The sequence below is a fragment of the Neophocaena asiaeorientalis genome, unplaced genomic scaffold, assembly GCF_003031525.2.
Source record: "Neophocaena asiaeorientalis asiaeorientalis breed wild unplaced genomic scaffold, Neophocaena_asiaeorientalis_V1.1 scaffold263, whole genome shotgun sequence".
Taxonomy (NCBI): Eukaryota; Metazoa; Chordata; class Mammalia; order Artiodactyla; family Phocoenidae; genus Neophocaena; species Neophocaena asiaeorientalis.
In genome coordinates this window covers 1,769,879-1,781,557 of record NW_020175015.1, presented here as the reverse complement: position 1 = coordinate 1,781,557, position 11,679 = coordinate 1,769,879, and the positions used below count along the sequence as shown (strand labels likewise).

General features: G+C 40.9%; 1 protein-coding gene across 1 annotated transcript in view; it reads left to right on the top strand.

Annotated features, from left to right (window-relative positions):
- Nucleotides 1–11,679, top strand: part of PAAF1 (proteasomal ATPase associated factor 1) — a 60,597-nt gene that overhangs the window by 42,910 nt on the left and 6,008 nt on the right. The window contains exon 13 of the transcript XR_003005553.1: nucleotides 3,746–3,844. The gene's annotated coding sequence lies outside the window, so the exon portion shown is untranslated. The remainder of the gene's footprint in view (nucleotides 1–3,745; nucleotides 3,845–11,679) is intronic.

Genomic DNA, 11,679 nt, shown 5'->3' with positions numbered 1-11,679 from the left:
TTCTTCCAGGTTGTCCATTTTATTGGCATAGAGTTGGTTGTAGTAGTCTCTTAGGATGCTTTATATTTCTGCGATGTCTGTTGTAACTTCTCCTTTTTCATTTCTGATTTTATTGATTGGAGTCCTCTCCCTCTTTTTCTTCATGAGTCAGGCTAATGGTTTATCAATTTTGTTTGTCTTTTCAAAGAACCAGCTTTTAGCTTTATTGATCTTTGCAATTGTTTTCTTTGTTTCTGTTGCATTTATTTCTGCTCTGATTTTTATGATTTCTTTCCTTGTGCTAACTTTGGGTTTTGTTTGTTCTTCTTTCTCTAGTTCCTTTAGGTGTAAGGTTAGATTGTTTATTTGAGATTTTTCTTATTTCTTGAGGTAGGCTTGTATAGCTATAAACTTCCCTCTTAGAACTACTTTTGCTGCATCCCACAGGTTTTGGATCATTGTGGTTTCATTGTCATTTGTCTTTAGGTGTTTTTTGATTTCCTCTTTGATTTCTTCAGTGAACTCTTGGTTATTTAGTAACATATTGTTTAGCCTCCATGTGTTTGTGTTTTTTACGTTTTTTTCCCTGTAATTCATTTGTAATCTCATAGCTTTGTGGTCAGAAAAGATGCTTGATATGATTTCAATTTTCTTAAATTTACTGAGGCTTCATTTGTGACCCAAGATGTGATCTATCCTGGAGAATGTTCTGTGTGCACTTGAGAAGAAAGTGTAATCTGCTGTTGTAGGATGGAATGTCCTATAAATATCAATTAAATCTATCTGGTCTATTGTGTCATTTAAAGCTTCTGTTTCCTTATTTATTTACTTTTTGGATGATCTGTCCATTGGTGTAAGTGTGGTGTTAAAGTCCCCACTATTATTGTGTTACTGTCGATTTCCTCTTTTATAGCTGTTAGCAGTTGCCTTATGTATTGAGGTGCTCCTATGTTGGGTTCATATATATTTATAATTGTTATATCCTCTTCTTGGATTGATCCCTTGATCATTATGTAGTGTCCTTCCTTGTCTCTTGTAATATTCTTTATTTTAAAGTCTATCTTATCTGATGTGAGTATTGCTACTCCAGCTTTCTTTTGATTTCCATTTGCATGGAATATCTTTTTCTATCTCCTCACTTTCAGTCTGTATGTGTCCCTAGGTCTGAAGTGGGTCTCTTGTAGACAGCATATATATGCGTCTTATTTTTGTATCCATTCAGCAAGCCTGTGTCTTTTGGTTGGAGCATTTAAACCATTCACGTTTAAGGTAATTATCGATATGTATGTTCCTGTGACCATTTTATTAATTGTTTTGGGTTTGTTTTTGTAGGTCCTTTTCTTCTCTTGTGTTTCCCACTTAGAGAAGTTCCTTTAGCATTTGTTGTAGAGCTGGTTTGGTGGTGCTGAATTCTCTTAGCTTTTGCTTGTCTGTAAAGCTTTTGATTTCTCCATCGAATCTGAATGAGATCCTTGTGGGGTAGAGTAATCGTGGTTGTAGGTTCTTCCCTTTCATCACTTTAAGTATATCATTCCGCTCCCTTCTGGCTTGTAGAGTTTCTGCTGAGGAATCAGCTGTTGACCTTATGGGAGTTCCCTTGTATGTTATTTGTTGTTTTTCCCTGGCTGCTTTCAATAATTTTTCTTTGTCTTTAATTTTTGCCAGTTTGATTACTACGAGTCTTGGCGTGTTTCTCCTTGGGTTTATGCTGTATGGGACTCGCTGCGCTTCCTGGACTTGGGTGGCTATTTCCTTTCCCATGTTAGGGAAGTTTTCGACTATAATCTCTTCAAATATTTTCTCGGGTCCTTTCTCTCTCTCTTCTCCTTCTGGGACCCCTGTAATGCGAATGTTGTTGCGTTTAATGTTGTCGCATAGGTCTCTTAGGCTGTCTTCGTTTCTTTTCATTCTGTTTTCTTTATTCTGTTCTGCAGCAATGAATTCCACCCTTCTGTCTTCCAGGTCACTTATCTGTTCTTCTGCCTCAGTTATTCTGCTATTGATTCCTTCTGGTGTAGTTTTCATTTCAGTTATTGTATTGGTCATCTCTGTTTGTTTGTTCTTTAATTCTTCTAGGTATTTGTTAAACATTTCTTACATCTTCTCGACCTTTGCCTCCATCCTTTTTCCGAGGTCCTGGATCATCTTCACTCATCTTCACTATCATTATTCTGAATTCTTTTTCTGGAAGGTTGCCTGTCTCCACTTCATTTAGTTGTTTTTCTGGGGTTTTATCTTGTTCCTTCATGTGGTACATAGCCCTCTGCCTTTTCATTTTGTCTGTCTTTCTGTGAATGTGGTTTTTGTTCCACAGGCTGCAGGATTGTAGTTCTTCTTGCTTCTGCTGTCTGCCCTCTGGTGGATTAGACTATCTGAGAGGCTTGTGCCAGTTTCCTGGTGGGAGGGACTGGTGATGGGTAGAGCTGGCTGTTGCTCTGGTGGGCAGAGCTCAGTTCCTCATTCTTTTTAATAATTTCCAAAGTTTGGACTTCCCTCGTGGTCCAGTAGTCAAGACTGCACTTCCACTGCAGGGGGCATGGGTTCAATCCCTGGTCGGGGAATTAAGATCCCGCATGCTGTGCGGCATGGTCATTCATTTCCAGAGTATGAATACCATATCAATTACATTATTAGAGAAAAGCAACCCTTGTGCTGGGCCATGTAGGCTAAGATCAGGATTTATTTAAAAGAAGAAGGTAATTCCTAGCTGGGGTAATATTATGGTTTACAGAGTTCTTAAAGGCTGGTGGTAGGGAGTTCCCTGGTGGCCTAGTGTTGGGATTCCGGGCCTTTGGTGCTGTGGCCCAGGTTCAGTCCCTGGTCAGGGAACTGAGATCCTCTAAGCCACACAGCGCAGCCACAAAAAAATAATGCTAGTGGTGAGACTCAACGAGATCTAGTGATTTGCCAAGGGTCATAGAGAGTAGGAACTTGAACACAGTTTATCTTAACTTTAAATCCCATATTTTCCTTCCGGTTGCTTTTGCCTAAACCAAATCGAAAATAAAATAGTATAATTCATTGAGTATCTACTGGGTATCTACTCTGTTCTAGGTACTGTATGTAAATATTTAATCCTCATAACACTCTTAAAAAGGAAATGGTATTATTCCTGTCTAAAGGATAAAGAGGGACTTTCCTGGTGGCACAGTGGTTAAGAATCCACCTGCCAATGCAGGGGACACGGGTTCGAGCCCTGGTCTGGGAAGATCCCACATGCTGCGGAGCAACGAAGCCTATGCACCACAACTACTGAACCTGCACTCTAGAGCCTGCGGGCCACACTGCTGAGCCCGTGTGCCACAACTACTGAAGGCTGCGTGCCTAGAGCCCGTGCTCCGCAACAAGAGAAGCCACCGCAGTGAGAAGCCTGTGCGCCACAATGAAGAGTAGCCCCCGCTCTCCACAACTAAATTAAAAACTGAGACTCAAGGAATTAAGTACCAGAGCCTTGATTTGGACCTTGCTCAGTCTGTCTCCAAGGCCCATGCTCCTTCCACTATACCATGTGGTCACAAGACCTCTGGGACTAGAGCAATTTCATTCAAGGAGTGATTTGTGATAGGGTCAGGTAGACCCAAACAGACATATTCCAGAGCTCAGAAACATTGAGTCCTAGGAAGTCCAGGTGGAACCTCTAAGAAGTCAGACTAACAAAAAAGGATGAGGAAGAATATAGCTAAGTTCACACAAGTATGTCTCTGAGTTCCCATTCCAGGACTCGTTCTTCTCCATTGCCATCATATTTACAAGCCCCTTTTCACAGGTCTCCAGAGTTGACATCCTGATTGTGATAGATGCAGTAACCCTTGACAGCTGTCCTGAAGTCCAGACCCAAACAGAAGGAGCAGAGGCTAGCTCTCAGGTACCCCAAAGCCTTATCTACTGTGAATGGAATAATCCCCAGTTTGCAGCAGACAAAGCTTTTTTTTCTTTTGGGTTGAGGAATGCATTCTGGGTAAGGAAGGGTTGACAACCCCCATCTGCAGCACTGCAGGCCCAGGGAAGCTCTGTGCTAGACCTTGTTTCTTGGCTTTCAGATGCCCCCTTGTGACTTCTTGTGAGAAATGCCTCTATTTCTCAGTCCTGAGAAGTTGGCAGTGGCAGCAGCTATTGAGCATATACTGTGTGCCAGGCACAGTCCTCACAATAGCGTTGCAAAGCAAAGGTTTATTTTTCTTGAACAAGTCTCTTTGTGGATATATTTTATATATTTTTCTAATTTACTTTTTATTTTGAAATAATTTCAAACTTGCAGAAAAGCTGTAAGAATAGTTCAGAGGATTCCAGTATATTCCCACCCAGATCTCCCTGTTGTTAACTTCTTATGTTTGCTTTGTCATCCTCTCTCTCCCTCTTTATATATATATAGATATATTTTTTACACAGGTTATATATGCTGTATATAGTTTTTCTGAATCACTTGTGAGTAATACACAAATTTTATGTCCTCTTACCTTTAAATACTTCAGTATGCATTTGCTGAAATCAAGGACACTCCTGCATAACCACAGTACATCTGTCAAAACAAGGAAACCTGCATTGATACTATACTATCATCCAGTTTGCCAGCCCCATTCAAGTTTTGCTGGTTGTCCCAACAATGTCCTTTATAATCACTCTTTCCTTTGGTCCAGGGTCTAATCCAGGATCATACGTTGCATTTATTTGCCTTCTGTCTGGAGTACTTCCTCAGTATTTCCTTTTATAACCCTGATATTTTTGAAATGTAGGCCACTTTGGGTTTGTCTGATGTTTCCTCATGATTAGATTTAGGTTATGTATTTGGGCAAGAATACTCCCGATGTGATTCTCCATCCTAAGAGCATGGTATTGGGAGCCACACAATGTCGATTTGTCTCATTACTGGTGATGTTAACCTTTTGTTTTGTTTTTTGAGATATAATTCACAAACCATAAAATTCACCCTTTTAAAGTATGCAATTTGGTGGTTTTTAGTATATTCACAAGGTCGTGCAGCCATCACCACCAATGCCAGAACATTTCATCACCCCAGAAAGAAACCCCATATACTTCAACAGTCACTCCCCATGCCCCAGCCCTGGCAACCACTAATCAGATGACTCTCTGTCTCTGTGGATTTGCCTATTCTGGATGTTTTATATAAATGGAATCATATGTGGCCTTTTGTGTCTGGCTTCTTTCACTTAGCATAAAGTTTTCAAGGTTCATCCATGTTGTAGCATGCATCAGTACGTCATTCTTTTTTGTTGTCAAGTAATAGCCCACTTGTGACGGTTAATTTTATTTGTCGGGCTTCCCTGGTGGCTCAGTGGTTCAGAATCCGCCTGCCAATGCAGGGAACACGGGTTCGAGCCCTGGTCTAGGAGGATCCCACATGCTGCAGAGCAACTAAGCCCGTGTGCCACAATTACTGAGCCTGCGCTCTAGAGCCCGCAAGCCACAACTACTGAGCCTGTGTGCCACAACTACTGAAGCTCGCGTGCCTAGAGCCCGTGCTCCACAGCAGGGGAAGACACTGCAATGAGAAGCCAGCGTACCGCAAACAAGAGTAGCCCCCAGTCGCTGAAACTAGGGAAAGCCCACGTGCAGCAACGAAGACCCAATGCAGCCAAAAATAAATATAAATAAATTTATGTAAAAAAAAATTTATTTGTCAGTGTGACTGAGCCATGTTGCCCAGATATTTGGTCAAACATTCTGGATGTTTCTGTGTTTTTTGGATGACACTGACATTTAAATCAGTGGACTTTGAGTAAAGCAGATTACCTTCTATAATGTAAGGCCTCATCCAATCAGTTGAAGGCCTTAATAGAGAAAGACTGACCTCCCCCAAGCAAGAAGGAATTCTACCAAAGGATTGCCTTTAGACTCAAACTGCAACTGTTCCCTGGGTCTCTTGCTGTACCACAGGCCTACCCTGCAGATTTCGGACTCTTCAAGTCTCCATAATTGCATGAGCCAATTCCTTAAAATAAATCTCTACACACTCACACACACAACACACACACACACACACACACACACGCACACACATCTTATTGTCTCTGTTTCCCTGGAGAACCCTAATACACCATTGTATGGATATACTACAGTTTTTTAATCCATTCATCAGATGATAGACATTTAGATTGTTTTCACTTTTTAGCTATTATGGATAATGCTGCTGTGAACATTCGTGTACAGGTTTTTTTGTGAACATATATTTTTAGTTCTATTGGGTATATACTTAACAGTGGAACTGCTTGGTCATATGGTAACTCTATGTTTAATGTTTTGAGAGACTGCCAACTATTTTCCAAAGTGGCTGCACCATTTTACATTCCCACCAGCAATGTATAAGTGTGCTGCTTTCTCCATGTCCTTGCCAATGCTTGTTTTTGTCCATCCTTTTTATTTTAGTCAGCCCATGTTAACTCAGTTAAAATGGTATCTACCAGGTTTCTCCACAGCAAAGTTAATAAGTATTTTGGGGGGAGCTACTTTGAGAGTATATAAATATCCTATTCCTCATCAATCTTGTATGAACTAGTTTTAGCATTCTTTAATAATTTCTGTCTGAATCAGTTATTCCTATGATAATTGCCAAATGGTGATTTTCTAATTCCATTATTCTTTTTACATTTATAATCAGCATTCTACTGTAAGGAAGAACTTTCCCTTCTCCCTCATTTATACATTCATTCACTCATTCATTCGTCAGATATATTATTATCGATTACTCATGGTTTCATCTTTTATTCTATGGATTATAATCCGTTATTACTATTATTTATTTTGCTATTTAGAGTGTTCCATTTGGGTCAATGGGAGCTCCTTCAAGCTGGATCCTGTGTCCTTTTGATGTGTTTCCATCATTCTTTGAGCACTTCCATATTCTCTGGTACAACAAGATATTCAAGCCTCAACTTATACTTTCCAGTCCCAGCCCTGGAATCAGTTATCTGTCTAAATAGCCCTGGTTCCTTTTAGTGGAGAATAGTATTCAGAAACCAAAACCTGGGCAATAAAATGCTCTTTACTAGTGGGGTATTATTGCTTCTTGGCCCTATCAGTAGATAGTACATATACACATCTCTCTTTCTGCATCCATCATTCTATATATATATTAAAAATCATGCATTCACACTGATGTCACCAATTCCAGTCCAGCTCCACCTTTTACGTATTTACCTCCTTTCTCCAACAATGAGACGCTTCACTCTCATAATTCTTAGTATATTCACTTATTTGCTCAATACCTCTGTGAGTAACCAATCTTCCAGCCACACAGGTCATACAGGCCATCTCCTCCCCTTTTACTATGGCCTTTGCACACCTGGTGTCCCTCAGATAGAGTTGCCTCCTTCCTCTCCATTCACCTCAGCCAGTCCCAGACTAAGCAAGGCCTTCTCCCAACCCTCTGAGTTTAATTTTTAACACTTTTTTCTGGCAATAAGAGTAAAACAGGTAATTCTCTGGCAGTCCAGTGGTTAGGATATGGCACTTTCACTGTGGGGGGCCCGGGTTCGATCCCTGGTTGGGGAAGTAAGATCCTGCAAGCTGTGTGGCTAAAAAAAAAAAAAAGAGAGAGTAAAACAAATGGCCAATACACAAGAAAAAATGTTCAATTTAAGTAATTAAATAAAAATGCAAATTAAATACATAAGAAAGCTCAAAAATGCAAAAAAATATAAAGAGTAATTCCATATTTTCACTTTATAACTAGGCACTTATAGCTAAGAAATAACTGTTTTAAGGTCATAAAACTAGTAGCTAACAGATAGGATTTGGCTCTGAGTCTACTGCTTCAATGCTGAGGGAGCATCTTCTATGTGATGCGTGCTTTTGTATAGTTTTATTTAATATTTTCACACCAACCCTGTGGTGGAGTTCATGTTAATAATCCCATTTATTCAAGGAAACTTAGACTTGGGGCCATTAAGTAAACTTGCTTCAGGTCACACAAATGGCATGCGAATACAGCAACATCAAGATATGGTCACTCTATGCACCCCCATGTTCATTGCAGCCCTATTTACAATAGCCAGGTCATGGAAGGAACCTAAATGCCCACGACAGACAAATGGATAAAGAAGAAGTGGTACATATATAGAATAGAATATTACTCAGCCTCAGAAAGGAAGGAAATTGGTCATTTGTTGATACGTGGATGGATCTAGAGACTGTCATACAGTCTTACAGTGAAGTAAGTCAGAAAGAGAAAAATATCGCATATATGTGTAATGTAGAAAAATGGTGAACCAGTTTACAGGGCAGAAATAGAGACACAGATGTAGAGAACAAAATGTATGGACACCAAGGGGGGAAAGTGGCAGGGCGGTGGTGGTGGTGGTGTGATGAATTGGGAGACTGGGATTGACATGCATACACTGATGTGTATAAATTGTCATACAGAGTGAAGTAAGTCAGAAAGAGAAAAACAAATATTGTATAATAATGCATATATGTGGAACCTAGAAAAATGGTACAGATGAATTGGTTTGCAGGGCAGAAATAGACACAGATGTAGAGAACAAACGTATGGACACCAAGGGGGGAAAGCAGCGGTGGGTGTGGGTGGGATGAATTGGGAGATTGGGATTGACATGCATACACTGATGTGTATAAAATGGATAACTAATAACCGGATGTATAAAAAAATAAAAGGTAGGGTCACTTTGACCAGTCAACTCACCCAAAACCTACACTTTACTTCTTAGCTTTTTAATTGATTTCTCTGTCCTTTGGCCCAACTCCAAAAGTGTGTTTTACCACTTCCAGATATACCTAAATATACCTAAAATAGATCTTTTGCCTCAAGTAATATGAAAGATCTACTTTAAGGCAGGCCCTCCTCTGTAATAGTGTGGCTTCAGAGGACCCAGGGAAGTTCTTAAATATCTCAGTCATTAGTATCTGAAGTGCCATCAGGGAACTATCAAGATTTTCCATCCACAATTAGAGATGAGGTTTAAAATGTAGCACCCCTCTTTTCCCTGTATGACTGATATTTGATCCTTTCTTAAGAATATGTTTCCATTTGAGAGGAGTTAGAAGCTAAGTACTTAGAGAAGATACTCCTGGCCCAGGGATCGACCAGTGGAACAATAATCCAGATACAAACCCATGCATATATGTAACATTTGTATATAACACAGCAGTCATACAGATTTGTGGGGAAAAAATGGACTGTTGAATAAATGGTTCTGGGATAGTGGGATGTCTAAAAGAAAAACACAACACCTACCTGGCACCATAAACAGAAAAATAAGTTCTAGGTGGATTAAAGGTTTTAAAGTAAAATGGACTTTTGGAAGAATATGTAGATGAAGATCTTTATGACCTTGTATAGGGAATATTTCTTAAACTAGACACAAAAAGATAACCAAAAAGGAACAGATTAATAAATTTGACCCCATTTTAAAAAATGGTAAAAAGACAAGCTCCAAGATGGAAGGGGTTTGTATTTTATATTATCAACAAAGAAACATAAAGAGTCACAAATCAATTTGTAAAAAAAGAATAGCCCAATAGAAAAATGGACAAAAGATGTAAATAGGCATTTCACAATGAGGAAAAATAATTGCAAATAAAAATGAAAAGACCTCCACCAAGAAATGCAAATTAAAATCCACAGTGGGATGCTATTTCACACCTATATTGGCAACCATTTAAAAATTTGACAACAAGAATTGGTGAGAATGTGGATCAAAAAGGAACTCTCACACACTGCTATTTTGCCATTGTAAATTAGAATCACCACATCAGAAAACTGTCTGATATTACCTTGCGGAGTTGACACACATGCCCAAATGTTCAGGATCAGCATAGAATACGATACAACCTCTGTGAAGACAAGTCACACACACACACACACACACACACACACATGCACAAACATACTGTTTGCATAAATGATACCATTTATATAAAGTTTAAAAATATGAAAAGGTAAATATGTTGTTTTGGATACATACAGTGGTATGTGGAGCTGGCTGTGCCAACTTGGGAGAAATTGGCAAATGCTACAAATCAGAGCTATTTTTTTTCCTTCTGGTGAGCCTGTTAAACATTTAGCAGTACACCATCAGATACATGCGTAGTAGTAAAATGATAAAGAAACACAAGAGAATAATAAACAGGTAGGGAGGGGCACACAGGGGCAGCAGTCCTTCAATAACAAATGTTCTAATGCTGCTCTTTCTTGCATGTAAACTATTTCATAAGAAAAAAAAGAATGAGTAGGAGTTAGCTGGGCCAAGCAAGGGTTGGTGGTGGGTTTGGTGGGAAGGGTCTGGGTAGAGGTGGCAGCATAGGTGAATGGGAGAGAATGGTTAGCTGGGCATCTGCAAGTGCTGTAGTGAATTCTGACGAGCGGGTGAAGTGTGAGAAGTGAGAGCAGACAGGAGGGAGCAGATCACTGAGCACCTGTGTGCCAGGATAAACGGCTTGCATTAACTCTGGGCAGTGTTATGGAGCCCAAGCTCGCTCTGCTCACCACACGACAGGCCAATAAATGGGGAGACCAGTTGTTGGGGCAGGAATAACAACTTTAATTGGAAAGCCAGCAGACCGAGAAGATGGCAGACTAGTGTCTCAAAAAACCATCTTCCTCAGTACAAATTTGGGCTCCTTTTACACAGAGGAAGGGGAGAGTGGGGGCCCACTGCGATGCCTACCAATGGTTGAGCGGGACTGCTATTGGTCGCGCCTGCCCTGCCCTTATTACAAGTGGAGTGAGGTCTCGGCAGGGTAGAGACAAGGTGGCAGGACAGTGAGGAAGTCGTGGTGACCTTGCTGAAAGATGAAAGCCCAAGCAAGGCCATGGCTAGGAGGAGGATGAGCAGAGGAGGAGCTCGAGAGACGTCTAGGAGGTAAAATGGTCTGAGCTTGGTGACTGGGTGCAGGATGTGAGTGGAAACCACGCTGCTGCCCTCAAGGAGGTGGAGTGGAACTCCCCACTCTTTAAGGGTGGATTGTGAAATGACTTCCTTCGAAAGAGTACAATCCAGAAATGGGGAAATTAAAGTAACTTTACAGGGGAGAAATCTGACAAACACTACCTCAGCAGGTGATCAAGGTCAGCCTTGGCAGTGATAAGTCATGGTGATGGTACCTTTGACCTGGTGGCATGAGGATGACACTTTACCTCTGTGGTCTTCCTTCCAAAGCACCCCAACCCCAATCTAAATCATAAGAAAAACATCAAACAAATCCCAACTGAGAGACAGTCTACAAAATACCTGACCAGTACTCCTTAAACTGTCAAAGTCATCAAAAACATGGAAAGTTTGAGAAACAGCTGTAGCCAAGAGGAGCCTCAGGAGACATGACAACTAAGTTTATTTATATTTATTTATTTTTTTGGCCGCGCCATGCGGCATGTGGGGTCTTAGTTCCCTGACCAGGGATTGAACCCACACCCCCTGCTTTGGGAGTGTGGAGTCTTAACCACTGGACCGCCAGGGAAATCTCAACAACTAAGTTTAGTGTGATATCCTGGATCGGATCCTGGAAGAGGAAAAAACAAAACACAAAACAAAAAACGGCATTAGGGGCTTCCCTGGTGGCGCGGTGGTTAAGAATCTGCCTGCCAGTGCAGGGGGCACAGGCTTGCAAGGGACACGGGTTCGAGCCCTGGTCCGGGAAGATCCCACATGCCGCAGAGCATCTAAGCCCATGAGCCACTACTACTGAGGCCTGCGTGCCATAACAACTGAAGCCCGCACACCTAGA